Below are 20,448 nucleotides of genomic sequence, written 5' to 3' on the forward strand. Positions count from 1 at the left end.
ATCCTCTTTCCCCCTTTTTATTTGTTTTAATGGCAGAAGGGCTTGGATGAAGTATCAAAAAATCTTTTCAATCCCAGCAGCTCAAAGGTCTTTCCTTCCCCAACACCCATCCTTTTACATACCAACAATTTGTGGAGGATAACACGTTGTTTGGCTATCCCTCGGTTCAAGAAGCTTGTAAATTAAAATCCCTTTTGACTGAGTTCTTTGAAGCCTCTGGTGCCAGCATTAACAATGCAAAATCCCAAATTTTCTTCTTTCATACCCCTGCCATCACTCAATCTTCTATAGCACGCATTTTTGGATTCTCAGTTGCCTCTCTCCCTTCTAATTATCTGGGTGCACCCATGACCGACTCTTCTCTAAAGCACTCCACCTGGAAATTGCTCCTCGAGAAAATGGAAGATCGCCTTTCCTCCTAGACTTATAGAGCCCTCAATATGGCGAGTCATCTAGTATTAGTCAAAGTCGTCTTGCAATCCATGCCTCTTTATCTATTCTCTGTCTTAGCAGCCCCAAAATGGGTGCTTAAGAAAATAAAAAATATTTAGAGGAATTTTTTATGGGGATCATCGGGACAAAACAGAAAATGGGCACTGGTCAAATGGGCTACGGTTTGCCATCCAAAAATTTCAGGGGGCACTGGTCTTCATGATCCTCAGCATAGCAATGCAGTTATGGGAGCACGTTTATGGTGGAAATGGATTTCTACTCCACACACACCATGGGCCATCCTCTGGAATGCCAAATATGCAAACAACCGACTGACAGATGAGTTAATTCACCTCACAGAAGTGGGAAAAGGTTCCTTAATTTGGAATGCGGCTAGTCAGCACAAAGCTCTAATCCAACAGCATAGTTTCTGGGAAATAAGGGATGGCAACAATGCACGTTTTTGGGATGACTCATGGTAGCAGAGACCCAAGCTAAGTGAACTAATTAGACCTCACCAAATATAGGAATTGGAAGAGCATCAGATGGATAAAGTTAGCCAGCATTGGACGCCTAATATCATGCAAGGATACAAATAGTGGATAAGCATGTACAACATCATCCGACAAGGAACAGAATCTATTCACAAGAAGCTGGAGACAGAGCTCATCAATAGGAAAATACATTTTTCTGACAAGAAGGATATAATACGATGGGGTTACAAGGCACAAGGAACTTTCACCACTCAAGAGGCTTACAATCTAATACTCGGCCAACAAATAGTCAAAGATCCTCTATGGGACAAAATATGGTCCCCAAACATATGGCCAAAAGTTTCAACTTTCCTCTGGTTGTTATGTCAAAACAAAATACTTACTTGGGACAATCTAAGGAAAAGGAGCTTCCATGGGCCCTCCATATGCCCCAATTGTAAACAACAGGAAGAAACAATTCTGCATCTCATGAACTCATGCCATTTAGCAAACAGACTTTGGGAAAAAACAAGCTTCAGATGCCAAAAAGAAGGAAGAATTAAAGAGGATATTACCAACACCATTCGTAGTTGGGCAATCAAACAATACAAGAGCAAATTGTTAAACTCTTTATGGAAAATCATCCCAGGGCTTCTTATGTGGACTATATGGAAAGAAAGAAATCGGCGCATCTTTAAAGATCAATCTACACCATTAGAAGTCCTATGGAACAGCCTTTGCAAAAACCTTCAGGAAACATTAATGCTTCAAACATGGACTGAAGAGGATTTTCCTTCCCTTCCTCAGGAGCAGAATATATGGACAAATTGGAATATTCAGATGAACCAGGTATAGGCAAAACAAAGTAAATCCTCTTTACATCACACTATACCAAACAAATGGATTCCTCTGCCACATAATATGATCCAATTAAACTTCGATGGCACCTCCAAAGGTAACCCAGGCAAAGCAGGCTATCGAGGAGCATTTAGGGATCACAAAGGGAAACCTCTTTTAATCTTCCTAGGCTCAATAGGATGGGACACGAACAACTCTGTAGAGCTACAAGGGCTATGGCAAGGGATTATTTTAGCTCAACAACACAGCTTCTTCCCACTAGTAATTGAAGGTGACTCTCAAATTCTCATTAACATGGTTAATTAGATTCTGCAGGGGACCCAAGAATACAAAGTAGTCAGCAGTTGGAGATTGGCAACAAGATTAGAGCTCATCGAACAATGGCTCACCACCAACAGAGAAATCGCCTTCAAACATATCATAAGAGAAGGCAACAAATTGGCTAATTTCTTGGCTAATTTAGTGGTGGACAGTGATCGGACTCTACATACAGGTTTTCTCAACACTTTGGCCACTGCTTCCCAAATAAACGAATTTCATGAATTGGTACAGAGCGAAGAGGCATACCCAGATGTGGGTGATAATGAGGCCATTAATGGAGAATAGATGGCAAGACGATGGGCGGCTGGGCCACATGGCCACTCACGTCCCTCCCCACGCCAATTTATGGCAAATTCCAGTCGACCTGCAAGCACATTTACTCCGATGCTCCAATTGAGAAATATGCAGCAAGCATAAGGCAATGGCGGAAGCAAGCCACATTTCATTCATCCCTCCCTTGCTAAATTGTTCTTGTCCCCCTCAAGCAGCAGAGCCAAGCTCACGCACCATCACTGGCAGGAGGTGTTGGATATTCAGCTGTGTCGATTTGGGAAATGGCTTCCATTTCTCCCAAACGACACACTGTGTGCTAAATCATGCTTAGAATTCCTCTATTTTTCCTTCCCATAGCCAATTCAATCCCTGAGAAACCTTCGCCTCCCCACGTGCAAATCCTGAAATCATCACAGTCATGGCACGCACTTGCCATCGCATGCACTGCAAACACGGGGTTAGTCGAGGCAGAAGCATACGCCCCCCCTGCAATGCCCAGCCCTGATTCTGCTGCTCCATTATCCTCCCCATCCATCACTCATTCCCGTGGTCCCTTCTCCAGAAGATACCCTGATACGCGTAGTGGTAGAGGGCAGTCACAGGCCCATGGCATCCAAAGAGCAAACGCAACTACCCAAATAGAGAATTCCCCCACCCCCCCTCACCCCTCTCACCATACCACCCAATTTCACTTCCAGAGTTCGTTGATTCGGCCAGAAATCTTAGCCACGGTTACCATAACCTTCAGTGAGGAAACTAGTTCGCAGGCTGAGCAGGATGCTCAGACCCATGACTTTAGACCAGGGAAAAGGAATAGCGGTGCAAAGCAAAAGGTAGCTAAGAGGAACAGGGATGATAGTGAACCAGGAAAGCAGCAAAAGGCAGGGAAAATTGAAATTATGCATGGCAAGGAGCTGGCTGGAAATGAGCATGCAGCTGAGGGCAGAGCGGGTGGCACGAAGGTTGTTGGAGGCACCCTGGACGACACATCAGGCATGCATGTAGCAGAGGGCAGCTCAGTAGGCATTCAAACAACAAGTGGCATCCCGCACGACACGTCAGCAGAGGATGAGTATGCGTGTCACATTATTAAAGAGCCCAACCCATATGACATCGAGGGGGTCCCTTGCATGGTCAGAGTGCCCAACCCATATGTCTAGTCGCCAGGTGTCGCCTTGCAGATCAACGGAGGTTTTACAAGCTGGTTGTCTGAGGTTTTTTACTCTTGTTTTTTCAAACCTGTTGGTATGTTTTGATTGATTTTGAACTAGGACCCCTGTGTGGGCCTTTTAAAGTTAAGTTTTGAGACCCCTGCATAGGCTTTTTGTTGTAATATCACTTGGACTAGTTTCCCCTCGAAGGGTAGTCGAGTTTATTTTTTTTGACAATTATGACATAACGTTGTTCCACACTGTTATAGAAATATTTGGGCACTTCAACCCCAATCTTGTATGTCAATAAACTAGGGCTCTTCAACCCCTAAAAGTGTTGTTTCATACCCTAAAAGATCATGGTCAACTGATTACATCATTCCCCAAAAGTTCCACCTGAAAAACCATCCAGAATCGGCCTAAACTAGACCATAGTGACTGCTCCACTATCAGGGGGCGATGCATACTGACTTCTACACTAACCAGGTGCGATGCATACTGATGAGGCCTTCTGTAGGGTGTGATGAGTGAGGATGGACAAATGTCCGAGACAGTTTGCTAAGTGGATGCTCATGGAATCTTCTAAAAACTTCTCCTATGACACTTGCCTCTCTGAATTCGCCCAGGGATGAGTAAGAGATCCAAGAAATCTCCAAGTGGAACTAAATGCAACAAGTGGAATGACACTAATCAAAAACCCAGAGATGACTCACACCCTTGCACACATCTATAAATGTATCCCTCATATGAGAGATCTAGAGGCTAGAATTTTGTAAATTGCAAGGAAGTGCTGATAGTTTGTATTTGAGAAAGAGCATTGTATTGTTGGGTGATTTTGCTATTTCATGAGGTGAAGATGGCTTCATGTTGGGAGGATGATTCTGGATCAGACAACTGGGTTGTAATTCTCTCTTATATTTAATAAAGTTCTTCGAGTTTTCTTCCATATAACTATGCACTTGTGAATGTTATTATTTGTGAATGCCATTGTATGTTCATTATATTTCTGATTCCATAATGATTATGATATAATAGATCAAGATGCTTTGATGGTTCTTTGTTACTGTGTTTCTACAGGTACTCTCCAAGCAGGATAAGTACGGAGAGGAGTTCCAAGCTTTGTCAAGGGGGAGAGAGATCAAGCAAGGAGTTAAGCAGAAGATCCAGGTTGGTTCCTTTGTCTTTGTCTTATCTATTATACATAGAAGAAATCGCGAATGGCTTTAAACTGTTGTTTCTAGGGTAGCTGCCAAACCTAGAGGGCTAGTCGATCGAATAGACACTAGTTTTCCCAGAGACATGCACTGCAGAGGTCGGAGCCTCGTTGTATTATTATTTTTCTTAATATCAATAGAATAGTTTTACATAGAAAAAAATAAAAATAAAGTGGCGATATGTGAAATATTTGTTGAATAACATGTCAAGAGAAACATCACATTCAGATTCCTCACAAATTTTTGCATGATGGTGTAATAAAAACCACATATTTTAATCAACATGGCATACTCCAGAGCAGATGTAGAAAGCACCCTTCCACTTTTAGAAAATATGTATCTACACATTGTGGAGGAGGTGACACACATAAGAATGTTCCAAAACATTTGACATATGTTTTTATTAAAATGAAGATACAAGAATATTTCGGTCAACTCATTGGTTGCATTGAAGAAAGAACAAACCTGAGCTAATCATTTTTATTCACTCATTTCCTCATCTTCTAGTATCAAATACCATGCTCTATTAGCTTACTCCAGTCACCTAATTTAAAGTACTGATTCATAACTCTCAATAAATGTTAATTTTTTGTTGGAAAATGTAAATTATCATTTTTAACCTCAAAAGCTATAAAGGCACAAGAACATAAAATTAGCCATTAGAAGCCGATTTAAATAATTATAACTTTTAATTTATGTTTTTCCCACTACCAAGTGCCCGACTTGCTTAATGTAATCTATTTATTTCACCGTAGCATTTAATTGAATCCAAATTCTAATATAGACAACCGTTCTCGTGGTAGGGACTTGTTTCCCCACATCCCTACTTGTTAATTTTAGAAAACACTTTGACATGATGCCTAGAGGCAAGCTTTGAGAAACACTAGAAGAAATTGATATATCTCTTGATCTTTATATTTCCATCATTAGGCCTTATAAAAAGGATATTGTTATGATGTAATATAATAATGAGTGGTTAATGGAAATTAATTGTAATATTGGCATTAAGTAAGGTGCAAACTTTTTGTCACCTCTTTTTTGCATCGTATTCATAAAATTGAGAAATATTTAGAAGATAAGGGATGCATTGGTATTAAAATGGTTGAACCTATCATTTTTATCTTGTACACTCATTATATTGCCCTCTATGAAAAACTATTATGTATCTTTACTAGAAAATTGAAGTATCTTAAATTTTGTGCGATGGAAATGCCTTTCAAAATGTGAAATCTTATAAGTAGTTAGGTATAAATTTTAATTTCTATTTAAATTGGAACTATAATGTCAAAAAATAATCATTTATTGTAAAATAGTTGTTTTGGCCTTGAAAATAAATGCAAAAATATCAAATTTTAAGAATGATAATAAATAGAAAGAAAAAATAATTTTCAAATCTTTAATTAGCTTAGTTATTCTTTATGATTATTAATTTTGGCCATGCAATATAAATCCTATGATTTTGAGTAAATATTGAAAAAGTCTAAAAACATTTCCTAACTTATACATTTTAAGGATAAATGTACCTATTATCATCATTTAAGCTAGAAATTTTTCGACAATTTATAACCCTGATTAGATTCAATATTATAACCATAGATAACACAATTTCAATAAATATAGGCTCTAAACTTATTGTTTCTAGTATGAGTAGAGGCCACCACAACCTCAAAAGAGGAGGGCTTACATATTTTAAGGCTTGGCTTAACTATTAGAACATCAAAGAAGACAATCAAATAAATAGTATTAAATATTATGCTTTTATTAGATTTAAAGAAAATCATTAATAAATAGAAGTTGTAATGACATGAAGCTTTTACAAATGCTAACTTTGATGTTCAAAATTAACTTTTTAAATATTGTGAGAATCAATAACAAAAAGAATACTTCTTTAATCATATCAATGCTCATGCCCTCCTTAATGTAAAGGACGGTTAAACTAATTCAAAAATAAATTTGTAAAATTTGTAATGCTAATGAGGAAGATGAACACCATTTTCTTTAACTCACCTTACTTTAATAATAAATGACCTAAATTTATTTCTCTTTTTTAAAATTTATCCAGAAAACTATAATAATATTGGTGCTTTTATTTCCACCATATTGACATGTAGAAACAATATTATGAAAGGATATTTAGTTTCATTTATTTTATTTTTTTTACACTTTTTAACCTAAAAGACATTAATTAACATCGTCATAAGAAAATAAATAATTAATAATCTAAAAATCAAGGTTAAATAATATTTACATTCACTCTTAAAACATATTAAAAAAGTCAAAGAAAGATCCTATATATGGGTGCAAATGGTGTAAATCATTAGCATTTTCTCCATTGCGATGATTAGAATGCATCCATGAGCTAGTCAATAAAGGTTCCACTAGCCTCAATGGCTATCTTGGCCAACTCTTGCTCATGAATATTTCATTCCTTTATTGGGCTTTTTCTTCTAGTTAAGATGAATCATGTCTAGGCTCCCCATTTTCAGCAATGATGGATCTTTCTTCAATGACAATGGCCCCATCTTCTCTATGTTTCAACCTAGATCCACTCTACCTTTAATTGGTCTTATTTTTGGTCAAGATTAATTGATTTGCATAAATGGATTTGATGTGTTTAGAAATTGGATCTGAAAGAATAAGCCTTTGTTTATTAATGTGCTAAAGCCTAAAACAAGACCCTAAACTTACGCCCTTGGTGTTAGGGAAACTTTGGAATTTGCATGAAGGCTTGGAATCCATATTTTAATCCTTGTTAGATTTTCTTTCCACTACTCTTGTGTGGGTCAACCTTCTAGGACTTTGTATTTAGTTTTGGGGTTATGAGTCACTTAGAAATCATGAGGAGATGAAACATTGTTGCATCACCACATATGTGCATATTTGTGTCAATCCAGAATCTGAAAATGGTTTCTACTAGAATTTAATTTAGTTACTAAAGCCCAAAGATGAATCCAAAATTTAGATATGAAAAGTTCTTATTTAGATGCAGGGCATGCTATGAAATAAGGCACACCACAATCTATTGTATTAATTTTCATAAATGGTCAATCTTAAAACTTTCAATAGAAGTCTACTCCATGGATAGTGTGAAGGAATAAAACCATTAGACCTATCCTTCGACCAACTAGGATCCATGGAAAACTATTTCGTACTACAAAGGAAGATTATATCGAGGAAGCCAACGTTAAGTAGTCTATTCAGTTAGTTTCATTTCCGAATAAGTCATTTCGCATGACAATGAGTCCTCCATGAAATTTTCTCTCCTCCTTGCTAAAACCAACTTCCCTTCCATGAGAAAGGAAGCTAGACCCCTCTCCTAATTAACTAGACATCTCCTCCCAACACTGTGTGAATTATGCTAATAAAAAAATTAAATCTAAAAAAAATGTTAAATTAACCATTAAAATAAGACAAATTTAAACAACATAATCCAACAATACCTATCTAAGACTCGAAAAGGAAATGAATAATAGTTTTAAAAAAAAAATCAAAGGAAAATAAAGAAAATCTATTTAAACATGTATTGCGTCCCATATTTTTTATTTTTTCACATTTATTTATATAACTTAAGTTAGGAAACACATTCTAAAAATATAAAATTTTAGAATTACATGAATTTTCCCAAATATTTCCTTCAATTAGCTTTAAATTCCTCTGGTTAAAAAAAACACAATAAAATCAATATTTATAACATAAAATCACATACATATTATTCCTGGTATGTTTAGAATATATATTCGAATATACTTTCGACAATAATTTAATGTAGTGTGAATGGTGTTGATTATTTTCCTTGAACAGATAGGTAGCGATGGTTATAGAAGTTACCGGCCGACGTTCGGATCTTTGAATAACGCAAACGAAACGGGCCCGCCGAGAGCACAATAACGGAGACTACCCAACCTAAGCCCGAGCCACCATAATACTTTATAATATAAAGGCGATTTGTTGACGTAAAGTTTATGGACTCTTTTAATTTAATAGAATCAGTTTCGACCTTCTCGATAGATGATCATTAATTAATTAATTATTTATTTATTTTTATTTTTATTTTTAATGAAAATTTAATTTTTTGTTATTGAAATTGTATTTTTAAATATATAAATAAATTTAGCTTTTAAAAAAAAATCTTATAAGTATCCATTATATAATTCAAATTTATAATTTTAATAAATTGAATTTTAAGAAAAAATATAAAAGAATACATTAAAAAGACAAAAACTTATATGTTTGAATGTGATAAAAGATGTAAATGAATATATATTGTTTGGTTAAATATCAATATATAAAAAGGGATTATTGAGTCGAAAGGTTCATTCCACAACCCAATATGATGTGTAACTTTGTATGTTTGTCATCAAAGTTGAAATTTTGCTTATATCCACCTAAATAAGAAATTTTAAAATAAAAAAAATTAAATAATTATACAAAATATCTAAAAAATATCGGCTCATAAACAAATTTGCACATAAAGAAATTAGATCCTCTCAACTCCAACTCATATTAAATCCGTATTTAAAATAGATCTATACATTTAAATATTGTATATGAACTATTAAAAACAATATACTTTGAAAGAACCAAATGGCCGTGGTGTTAAGATACATTGTAATTTTTTGTTATTTAAATTGTATTTTTGAATATATAAATAGATTTAGTTTTTTGAAAAAAATCTTGTAACACATAGTTTGGATGTATTATATAATTCAAGTTTTTAATTTTAATAAATTGAATTCTAAGAAAAAAATGAAAAAAATATGTTAAAAAGACGAAAACTTATATGTTTGAATGTGATGAAAGATGTAAATGAATATATATTGTTTGGTTGAATATCAATATATAAAAAGGGATTATTGAGTCGAGAGGTTCATTTTACAACCCAATATGATGTGTAACCATGTATGTCTGTCATCAAAGTTGAAATTTTGCTTATGTCGACCTAAATAAGAAACTAAAAAAAAAAAAACTATACAAAATATTTAAAAAATATCAGCTCATAAATAAATTTGCACCTAAAGAAATTAGATCCTCTCAACTCCAACTCATATTAAATCCATATTTAAAATAGATCTATACATACAAATATTGTATGTTTGAACTATTAAAAACGATGTGCTTTGAAAGAACCAAATGGTAGTGGTGTTTAGATACATTGTAATTTTTTGTTATTTAAATTGTATTTTTGAATATATAAATAGATTTAATTTTTTGAAAAAAATCTTGTAACACATACTTTGTATGTATTATATAATTCAAATTTTATAATTTTAATAAACTGAATTCTAAGAAAAAATAAAAAAGATATGCTAAGAAACAAAATTTTTTATGTTTGAATGTGATGAAAGATGTAAGTGAATATATATTGTTTGGTTGAATATCAATATATAAAAAAGGATTATTGAGTCAAGAGGTTCATTCTACGATCCAATATGATGTGTAACTCTGTACGTGTTCATCAAAGTTGAAATTTTGCTTATTTTTACCTAAATAAGAAATTAAAAAAAAATATATACAAAATATTTAAAAAATATCGTCTTATAAACAAATTTGCACGTAAAAAAAATTAGATCCTCTCAACTTAACTCATATTAAATCTCCAACTCATATTAAATCTGTATTTAAAATCGATATATACATATTTGTATATATCAACCATTAAAAACGAAATCTATATTTAAAATAGATATATACATATTTGTATATATGAACCATCAAAAACGATGCCTTGAAAGAACCAAATGGCCTTGGTGTTAAGATACATGGGTGTTAAGATACATTGAATCCTGTAGACATTAAAAAGATAGCCATAGGGTATTAGTGTCACATGTGTTTATTATTATGTGCTTAAATAGTACTATGATTCAATTGCAACTGTGGTCTTTGTGAGAGGATAGGCTTTCCTAGAATAGAACGGTTATTTGATATGTGAATTTTATCATGACAATTACTTTTGTTAAGAGGGGTAGATGTCTTACTGATAATGTATTTTTTGAAATTTGAATTTGTGGAAATAGGTGTTAGTCACATTTTTTTTGGGGGACATGTATGATTTCTTTCCCAGGAAATTAGATTGATAAAGCTTATATATATATATATATATATATATATATATATATATATATATATATATAGTTTATAATAATAATAAATTATATAATTTAGGATTATATATGTATATTTTTAAATTATGAATTTTTATATAATTTGTAGTTATATATGTCATTTTAATTTATAAATTATAAATTTTATTAATTTTAATACATGTTAGAAACAATACACTATAGTATATTAGATATAATTTAAATGGTTAAATATATAATTAGAAATGTATTTTAATTTTTAGTTTAATATTTTTTCTATATATTATTGTATTTTTATTGCTAAGTATTAATGGATATCTATTCTAAATTTTAAATTATAAGAGGAAATTTCAGCTTAAAGGTGTTATTTTAAGGAAAAATAATAAAATAATAGTTAAAATAATAAAATAAGAGTTATGAATTTTGTAGGGAAAAGAAGAAAACTATTTTTTTAATTGTATTTTTGGTTTATTTCCTTATAGGTTTACTCAAATTTGAACTGTAGATACTCGTTGGTTATAAAACTAAATTCCACATCCATCGAGTACCCATTATGTATACATTTGAGAATATCAAAATTAATAAAATTTGAAGATAAACTAAAAAAACGTGTTTCAATATCTTTTTTAATGTATGTTCAATTTTAATTAATGTGGGTCTTCTTAGAAGTATGCATATTGAATACGAATTGGAGGTGGAATTTATTTCTACATCCAACGAGTGCCTACACTTGATATTTGAGTAAACCTACAAGAAGATAAGCCAAAAATACAATTAAAAAAGGTATTTTTCTTCTTTTCTCTCAAAAATATTTATATGTATCTCTTTTTAGATTTAAAAGTTTTTGATTGGTTTACATATTAGGCTGAAATTTTCTCTAATGTGTGTGTTGTGTTTTTAAGGTATCTTGTTATTCTTGAGTATTAATCCATAAGAAATGAAATGTATGTTAGGTACCTATAATACTAGTGATTCCCACATTACTATTGTCATTGTATCCCTTGTTGTTATTGTTGTGCCCCTATTGTCCCCATATTGTTATTACTGTGCCCCACAGAAGTCCACTATTGTTATTTTTGTGCCATTATATTATTACTGTTAGGTTGGCTTTGGTTATATTGTGACCCCTTAGACTCCTATATATAGAAAGGAGGTTTTTCATTTGTATCATCCAAGAATTGTTCATTTGTGTAATGTAAAGGAGGTTTCCCCCTTGAAGAGGCTGAATGCCAAGGCGTTTATCTCTTTTTCTATCTTATTGTGAGTTGGTTTCATAACATTTGGTATCAGAGCTTGGATTCTAGGGTTTCGCTGCTCCAAACAAGTCATCGTGACATTTTCGCTATAAATTTTATTCTGCGACGTTTCAGAAGCGAAAAAAAATCTGTTTGAGCCGGAATCTCTCGGAACCTTTGGCCCGAATTTCAGATATTTTCTCACTATATTTTTAGACATATGATCCAAGGAAGTTAGGGCTTTTTGCACGATATCAAATTATATCTCTAACAGGTGACATGGGGAAAATCGCCATAACTTTTTTTTCTGAGCATCATATTGAAATTTCCTAAGAAGTTACAAAAAGAGGACAAACTGTAGTTTTCTATGTATCAGTTTCAAACCTCGAGGTCAAAACAGTGACACGTGGCACTTCGTACAAGCTCGCTCTATTGAACCAGCCTATAATTAGGTCATCATGGGAGATTTGGCATAACTCTTCATTGGAGAATCCAATCTTGATCAGACTTGCGAGTTTAGAAAGAGTACTTAGAGGGTTACTGCAGGAAGAAATTTCATACCTTGGAGATCCAAAATTGCAGAGATACAACATATTCAATATCAAGCTCCTACAAAGTGAAAAAATGTGTGTAGTTTTTCTTAAAGTTTTGCATAAGTTTGGTTTGAAAAACTAGTTTGAAGGAATTCAAAGGGCTTAATGAAGAATTATTATCAATAATTGATGCCCCAAATAAATAAAATGGAAACACCTAGTAAGCAACCTGAAAGCTCTAACATGACTCATGAAGAAGAGGAAGAAATGCAACATGATATATCAAAATTATGAGACCAAGTGCAACAAATTTCACTCGCACAAAAAGTAACAGAAGCTAAGATGGATGGTTTAAAGAAAGAGGTAGAAGATAAGATGTATAGTGTGGAAGCTAAGATGGATGGTTTAAATTAAGGCGTGGAATCTAATATGGATGGTTTAAAGAAAGGTGTAGAAGCTGAGATGAATGATGTGGAAGCTATGATGGATGACATGGAAGCTAAGATGGATGTTTAAAGAAAGACATGGAAGCTAAGATGGAAGATTTGAAGACATATTTGACAAATTTTCTACAATAAATGCTTACTAATGGAGAAAGGGTAGTAAAGGAAACTCATGATGAGAACAAAATAAATGTTAATCATGATTTCATAGACTCTAACGTTGGATCGAAGAACCGCCATGTTCCAAAGATCGATATGAAGAAGTTTGATGGCAAGGATCCCATAACATGGATACTACAGATGAAGAAATTTTCAATCTCGATAATGTGCAAAACACACAAAAGGTATGCATTGCAACTTTATATTTGGAACTAAATCAGTTTGTATGGTATCAATGGATTTTCTCTCGTAAACAAATTGTCACTTGGGCTATTTTTATGGATGAAATGATAGCACATTATGAAGATACAAAAAGCAACATTTTTCTTAGGCAATTGATAAATCTCAAACAAAAGGGTTCAATGATGGAGCACATTGAGGACTTCCAAAAATTGAATATAAGGGTAAAAGATATTCTAGAGGAGCATAGGATTGATGTGTTCATAGGGACTTTAAAGGATAAAATCCAACATGAGGTTCTCCTTTGGGAACCTGATTCATTGGAGAAGGCATTCAGGTTGGAAAGAAAAATGGAAAGAAAAATTATAGTAACAAGGAAGCCTACCACTCACATTCACAAAGATGGAAGTGTTGCTTTTGCTAGCCATCGACAACCTACAAGGTTGACACCACAACCAATTGGAAGAAAAAAGAGCAAAAGGGATTTGTTACAGTTGCGATAGGAAATACACTAAAGGTCATAAGTGTGTTGAGAAGAAATTATTTTACATATATTGTGAAGAGGAGGAAGAAAAGGAATAAGAAATGTCAAAAGAGTAGGATATACACTAGGAACAAACCCTAGAGAAGGAAGAAATGAATCTGACCATATCTTGTAATGCATTGGCTGGAATTACCACTCCTCAAACTATCAAGATAGAAGGGCATATCAAGAAGAAAAAGGTAATAGTGATGATTGATTTGGGTAGTACCCATAATTTTATTCATTGTAAGATAACCAAGGAATTAAATTGCTTCCTATACCCAGCACCAGAGTGTCAAGTGATGGTTGCAAGTGGAAGAACCATAAATTGCTCATGAAAGTGTCATAATATCAAGCTATCCCTGAGAGAATATGTATTGAATAGCCCAATGCTTTCCATTCCAATGGGGGGAGTTGATGTTGTACTAGGAGTCTAATGGCTACAATCCTTGGGTACAATATCTTTTAATTTTCAAGAAGTTTTCATGACATTTTCTTTAGAAGGAAAGGAAGTTGAATTAAGGGGTATCACAGGGAAACTGGGAAAGATAATTGTCTCTAATGGAATGAAAGAGATTCTAAAGAAAGAACAACGAGGCATAATTGCACAATTATTTTCACTAGAGGTTCCCACATTGAAATCATCTATTTCTCCATATCTCCAAAAAGTCTTGGAGTATCATTCCAAGGTATTTGAGACTCCCAAAGGCCTCCCACCTATTCATGATCATGATCATGCTACTCATTTGATTCCAGGAAGTGTTCATCCAAACATGAGGCCTTACAGATATCCCTATGCCCAAAAAAGTGAAATTGAACGTATGATTGCAGAAATGCTAGAGGTTGGTATAATTCAACCTAGTCAAAGTTTTTTCTCTACTCTAGTAGTATTGGTTCACAAGAAGGATGGATCATGGCGCATGTGTCCATATTATAGAGAGCTCAACAAGCTCACTATTAAAGATAAATTTCCCATTCCTAGCATTGATGAATTATTGGATGAATTGCATGGATCAATTTACTTCAACAAGTTGGATCTTCATTTAGGATATCATCAAATCAAAATGAAGACTGAAGATATTCCAAAAACAACATTCAGAACTCATGAGGGTCATTATGAATTTTTGGTCATGCCTTTTGCCCTTCTGCATTTCAAGTTTTGATGAATTCCATTTTAAAACCCTTCCTTTGAAAATTTTTGTTAGTATTTTTTGATGATATACTAATCTACAACAAGTCTTGGAAGGATCATGTTCAACATGTTGACAGGGTGCTCAAACTGTTGGAGGAGAAACAATTATATGCAAAAAGCTCCAAATTTTTCTTTGGAGAACAAGAGGTGGAATATCTGGGTCATATTATATCTCATGAAGGTGTTAAGGTAGACCCTAGAAAAATTAAAACCATTAAGGAATGGAAAATCCCCACATCTGTAAAGCATCTACGAGGATTTATAGGGTTGACAGGGTATTATCACAAGTTTGCTAAGAATTATGGGAGAATAGCAGTACCTCTAACGACATTATTGAAGAAAGATGCATTTTCATGGACTCCATAAGCAAAGAAGGTCTTTGAACATCTTAAAGAGGAAATGTGCCAAGCACCGGTCTTAGCTACACTGAACTTGACAAAAAACCTTTATTGTGGAATGTGATGCCTCAGAAAATGGAATTGGTGTTGTTTTAATGTAAGAAGAAGACCTGCTGCTTTCGAAAGTCATCCAATCAAAGGAAAGTATTTACACAAAGCTATTTATGAGAAGGAAATGTTGGCAATACTACATGTACTTAAGAAATGGTGACCCTACCTAATGGGAAGACACTTCAAGGTAAAACGAGATCATGATAGTCTTAAATACCTTTTAGAACAAATATTATCTTCAGAAGAGCAACAAAAATGGGTCACAAATATGTTGGGTTATGACTTTGAAATCATCTACAAAAAAGGGAAGCAAAATGTTGTGGGAGATGCACTCTCAAGAAACGATGAGGATGTGGAAGCATTTCTTTGCGCCATTTCTATTCTCTAACTAGATTGGATAAATGAAGCAAGGGATGAATGGAAGAATGACGAAGAAGTGTGGGCACTCATTCAAAAGTTACAACAAGATCCCAGTACATATGATACATTTAGATGGAAAAATGATTCGTTATGGTACAAAGATCGGTTATACCTATGTAAGAATTCCCAACTAAAACAAAAGATTCTTAGGGAATTGCACACCCCTCCCTTAGGAGGGCACTCAGGATTTCTAAACACTTACCACAGGGTTAAGAAGGAATTTTCTTGGGATGGCCTTAAATCAGATATTCAAAATTTTGTGGCAGAATGTTTGGTTTTCCAACAAAATAAAGTTGCAACAATTAAGACCCCAGGTCTATTACAACCTTTATCCATTCCAAGCCAACATTAGGAGGAGGTTTCAATGGATTTTATCATAGGTTTACCCAAGTTCGAAGGAAAGAGTGTTATCATGGTGGTAGTTGACAAACTTACCAAGTATGCAAACTTTTGTGCATTATCTCATCCATTTAAAGCGAGTACAGTTTCTACTGCATTTATGGAAACAATTCACAAGCTACATAACAACCCAAATATTATTTTTTCCCAAAGGAAAAAGCAGTAACTTTTATTAAAAAATAATGAAAGTTACAAATTTGCAAATGCCATTAAGGCCCGCGTGCTTTCGCACCCCCGCAACGTTAGGAGGCTAACGTGCAAAAGAAAAGAAAAGAGAGAAAAAGAGAAGAGAGGAAAGAGAGAGAAAAAGAGAAACAGAAACAAAAATTTCAGCTGCAAATGAGATTCATGCTTCACGTTTTTCTCCCCTTTTTCTTTTCGACCTTACGCCATTCTCCTTGAGAGGGTTCGGTCGAAGCTATGACAATTTGAGTTTCTGTATTCTGTGGGATGGTTTCTTTATCTGAGTCTGAAGTATCAGAGTGGTGATGTCGTTTAGTGCCTCCCGTGCTTGGATCCTCCCTTGTCATCTCTGTCTTGTCATGTAGACTAGTTCCCTTCTGATTCTCCATTTCTTGTGATATCTCAGTTTTCTCTGCAGGGGTCACTTCCTCCTCTGCTTCTGACTCTTCTTCCTCAGAATCTGGGGGTGAGAATTGCCAGCCTTTCTTCTGCTTCCCTTTCTGCTTCTTGTTGGTTTTCTTTGCTTCTGGGCATGTGCTTTGCAGGTGTCCAGTCTGCCTGCATAGCCTGCATCTGAAGGCCGTGTTTTCATAATCTAGAACTTGCTGCCAGTTTTGCTGTTTGTAGATTAGCTTTATACTGTCCGGCAGCCCCTTACTTAAATCTACTTCCACACAAATACGTGCGAAAGTATAGATCCTGTCATCGATCCTTTCCAGGTCTGTTTTAATGTATTTCCCTATACTGTTTCCAATGCCTTCCAAGACTCGATCGTTCCAGAAGTGCAAAGGAAGGTTGTATAGTCTGACCCAGACTGGCATTTTGGTAATTGTCATTTTGTTTGGATAAAAATCCGGGAACCATGGGGTCATGAACAGCCCCGAAGTTCCCCAGAACCATGGGCCTGTACTGATGACTGTATCTCTGACCTCCTGGGATGTAAATTTTACGATAAAAAACCCCTTAGAACATAGGTGGATCTCACATTCCATGGTCCATCTGGTATAAATCCAATGGAATAGATCCAAGGGTTTGGGCCAATAGCTGTTAAATCGGCAGATTAGAGCTTGTGTTTCATAGGATTGGATGAAATCGTCAAGCCCTGTAGAATCTAGATTTAAAGCTGGGGTTTGTTCTGCCTGATCTACAATGTATGGCCTGGGTACGTTTCTGCTTGGATCTGAAGATGGCCCTGCGTCTCTGCTGCCCTGAAGAATGTTTTTGTATGATGCAGTTTTTTTTCCTTTGTCTCCATTTTGCTGTCCTTGAGGTGGAGCCCTTGGCTGTCCCTGAGGCATAGCCCCTCCTCTCAATCTGAAATTTAATGTTATGGTTGATCCAGGCCCAATCTCATAGCTATCAATCGATCTGATATCCTGGAGAATCCTCCTTCCACTGATCAGATGTTGGATCTGAACTGGGTAACCCATTTCAGCCCAGATCTGTTGTTTCAGCTGTAGGGATGTGCTTCCTGCATGAACCCAAACTAAACGAGATTTTCCCTGAGGGGGTTTAATCAAAATCTGAAAACAAGAAATTTTTACCTGCTCTGGCTGCGAGCATGCCTCCAGATCTGACCCAGATTTTGATTGATTTTTCTTGAACTTGTCTGGATCTGCTAATGATTTTGCCAAATCAGTAAGATCCACCCCGGATCTGCAAGTTTTTGCCCGATCTGAAGTGCTATTTGCCGGATCGGGGCTCCTATTTTGCCTGTAGCTCTTTTGCATGATCTGCTCTTTGATCCCTCTGTTATGACGCATCGTCGGGAGAATATGGGCCCAGATCGGCGCTGCAAAGGGCAATAGAAACTCCATACATCGCATGACCTTTTCCTTACTCCCGTCTGCGACTCTTCCAATCAAAAACCGCCCTAAGTCCGCAGATCTAGACCATAGCGCTTCGAACTGAGGCATAGTAATTGCCAGACGCCTCTTTTCTCCATGATCGTTTTCAGATTTGCCATACCCATGTATAGCATTCACTGAGGAGTGCGTATTTTTAAAATACAGGGTAAAAATCTGTTGTTTTGGCGTGAAAAGCTCCAAGCAAAAGATTCCTGGTGCCGCTCTGAGAGAAGCCTCCTGCATCCTGAAAGAGGGATGGCACATCAGTTGCAGGTTATTCTGATTCGAAACATAACGAAACTTCTCCCCAGCAGATCCGGCCCAGGACCGAAGAGAGACACCGATTCCAAGATATCCATCGGCCATGCGACTAGCCGATCCATGGTCAGTCAGGCCTTTCGGGGCCGCAACGGCGCAGAAAACTTTCTCTGAAACCCTAAATGACAGAAACGCCTCCATCGCTCGCCTGTTCTCCTCTCCTTCACAACCCAAATATTATTGTAAGCAATAGAGATACCATTTTCACTGGAAACTTTTGGACATAATTATTTTCTTGTCTTGGTACTCAATTAGCTCATAGCTCATCTTATCATCTTCAATCTGATGGGAAAAATGAGAAAGTAAACAAATGTTTAGAAGGATATATTCATTGCTTTGTATCTGATAAACAGACACAATGGGTCAAATGGTTGCCTCTGGATGAATGGTGGTATAACACTTCCTTCCATACTACAACAAAAATAACCCTATTTATGGTACTTTATGGATATCATCCACCATCCATCACATCATATTTAAGAGAAAATTCTAAGGTTCAAGCAGTGGAAGATCACATCAAGCATCAATAACAAGTTCTCCAACTCTTAAAGGATAACCCATCTTGGCGCAGAATAGAATGAAACAACAGGCAAATCAACATCGCAGGGAAAGAAGTTTTGATGTAGGTGATTGGGTATTCCTACAACTACAACCATATAAACAAATGTCCTTCAAGCAAGCTAAGAAGGATAATAAATTATCACCAAAGTGTTATGGTCCGTACAAGGTGTTGCAAAAGATAGGTACTATGGCATATATATTGGAGCTTCCTGCATCTTCCCGAATGCACCCAGTTTTCCATGTTTCATGTTTAAAGAAGGTTATACGTGACAAGCTCCTAGTTCAAACATTATTTCCAAAACTTGATGAGGAAGGAAAAATTATATTGGAACCTGAAGCAGTTAAAGAAACAAGAACTCGATAGCCACGAAATCGATCAATTTCAGAGTATCTCATCAAGTGGAAGAAATTACTCTTTGAAGATTCCACATGGGAGGATGACAATTTTATACAGAAGCATCCAGAACTACTCAAGCGTTGAGGACAACAGTTTTTTGAAGGAGAGGGGCATGTTAGGTCCCTATAATACCTGTGATTCCCCCATCACTATTGTCATTATATCCCTTATTATTATTATTGTGCCCCTATTATCCCCATAATGTTATTATTGTGCCCCATAGAAGCCTACTATTGTTATTTTTGTGCCATTATATTATTATTGTTAGGTCAGCTTTGGTTATATTGTGACCCGTTAGACTCCTATATATGGAAAGGAGGTTTTTCCATTTGTATCATCAAAGAATTGTTCATTTGTGTAATGTAAAGGAGGTTTCTCCCTTGAAGAGGCTGAATTCTAAGGCGTTTATCTCTCTTTTCTATGTTATTGTAAGCTGGTTTCATAACAACGTATATTTGGCTCAATAAGATATCATTATATATCTTCTAAGTAATTTTTCCTTATTTCTTACAATAAGCTATTCTTTGATTTGTAGTTACAAACATTTTAATAAATTATGAGTTTCATATAACTCGTGGTTATATGCATTTTTCAACTTATGAATTTTTAATTTTATGGACTTTAATCCAAATTTGGTACTTTTGTTATAGTCTTATAGTGTATTGATTTTTACTTAAAAAAATCATTTTTATTACTTAGAATAAATAAATATTACTTTTAGTAAGGTTTCTAATTACAAACCTTGTTATTATTAATTATGTAATTCCATTTCCACCAATTCAAAATAGTCTTCATAGAATTCAAAAA

The sequence above is a fragment of the Pinus tabuliformis genome, chromosome 1_2 (genome assembly GCF_031772625.1).
Source record: "Pinus tabuliformis cultivar Carrire ecotype Pingquan chromosome 1_2, CPIR1, whole genome shotgun sequence".
Lineage (NCBI taxonomy): Eukaryota > Viridiplantae > Streptophyta > Pinopsida > Pinales > Pinaceae > Pinus > Pinus tabuliformis.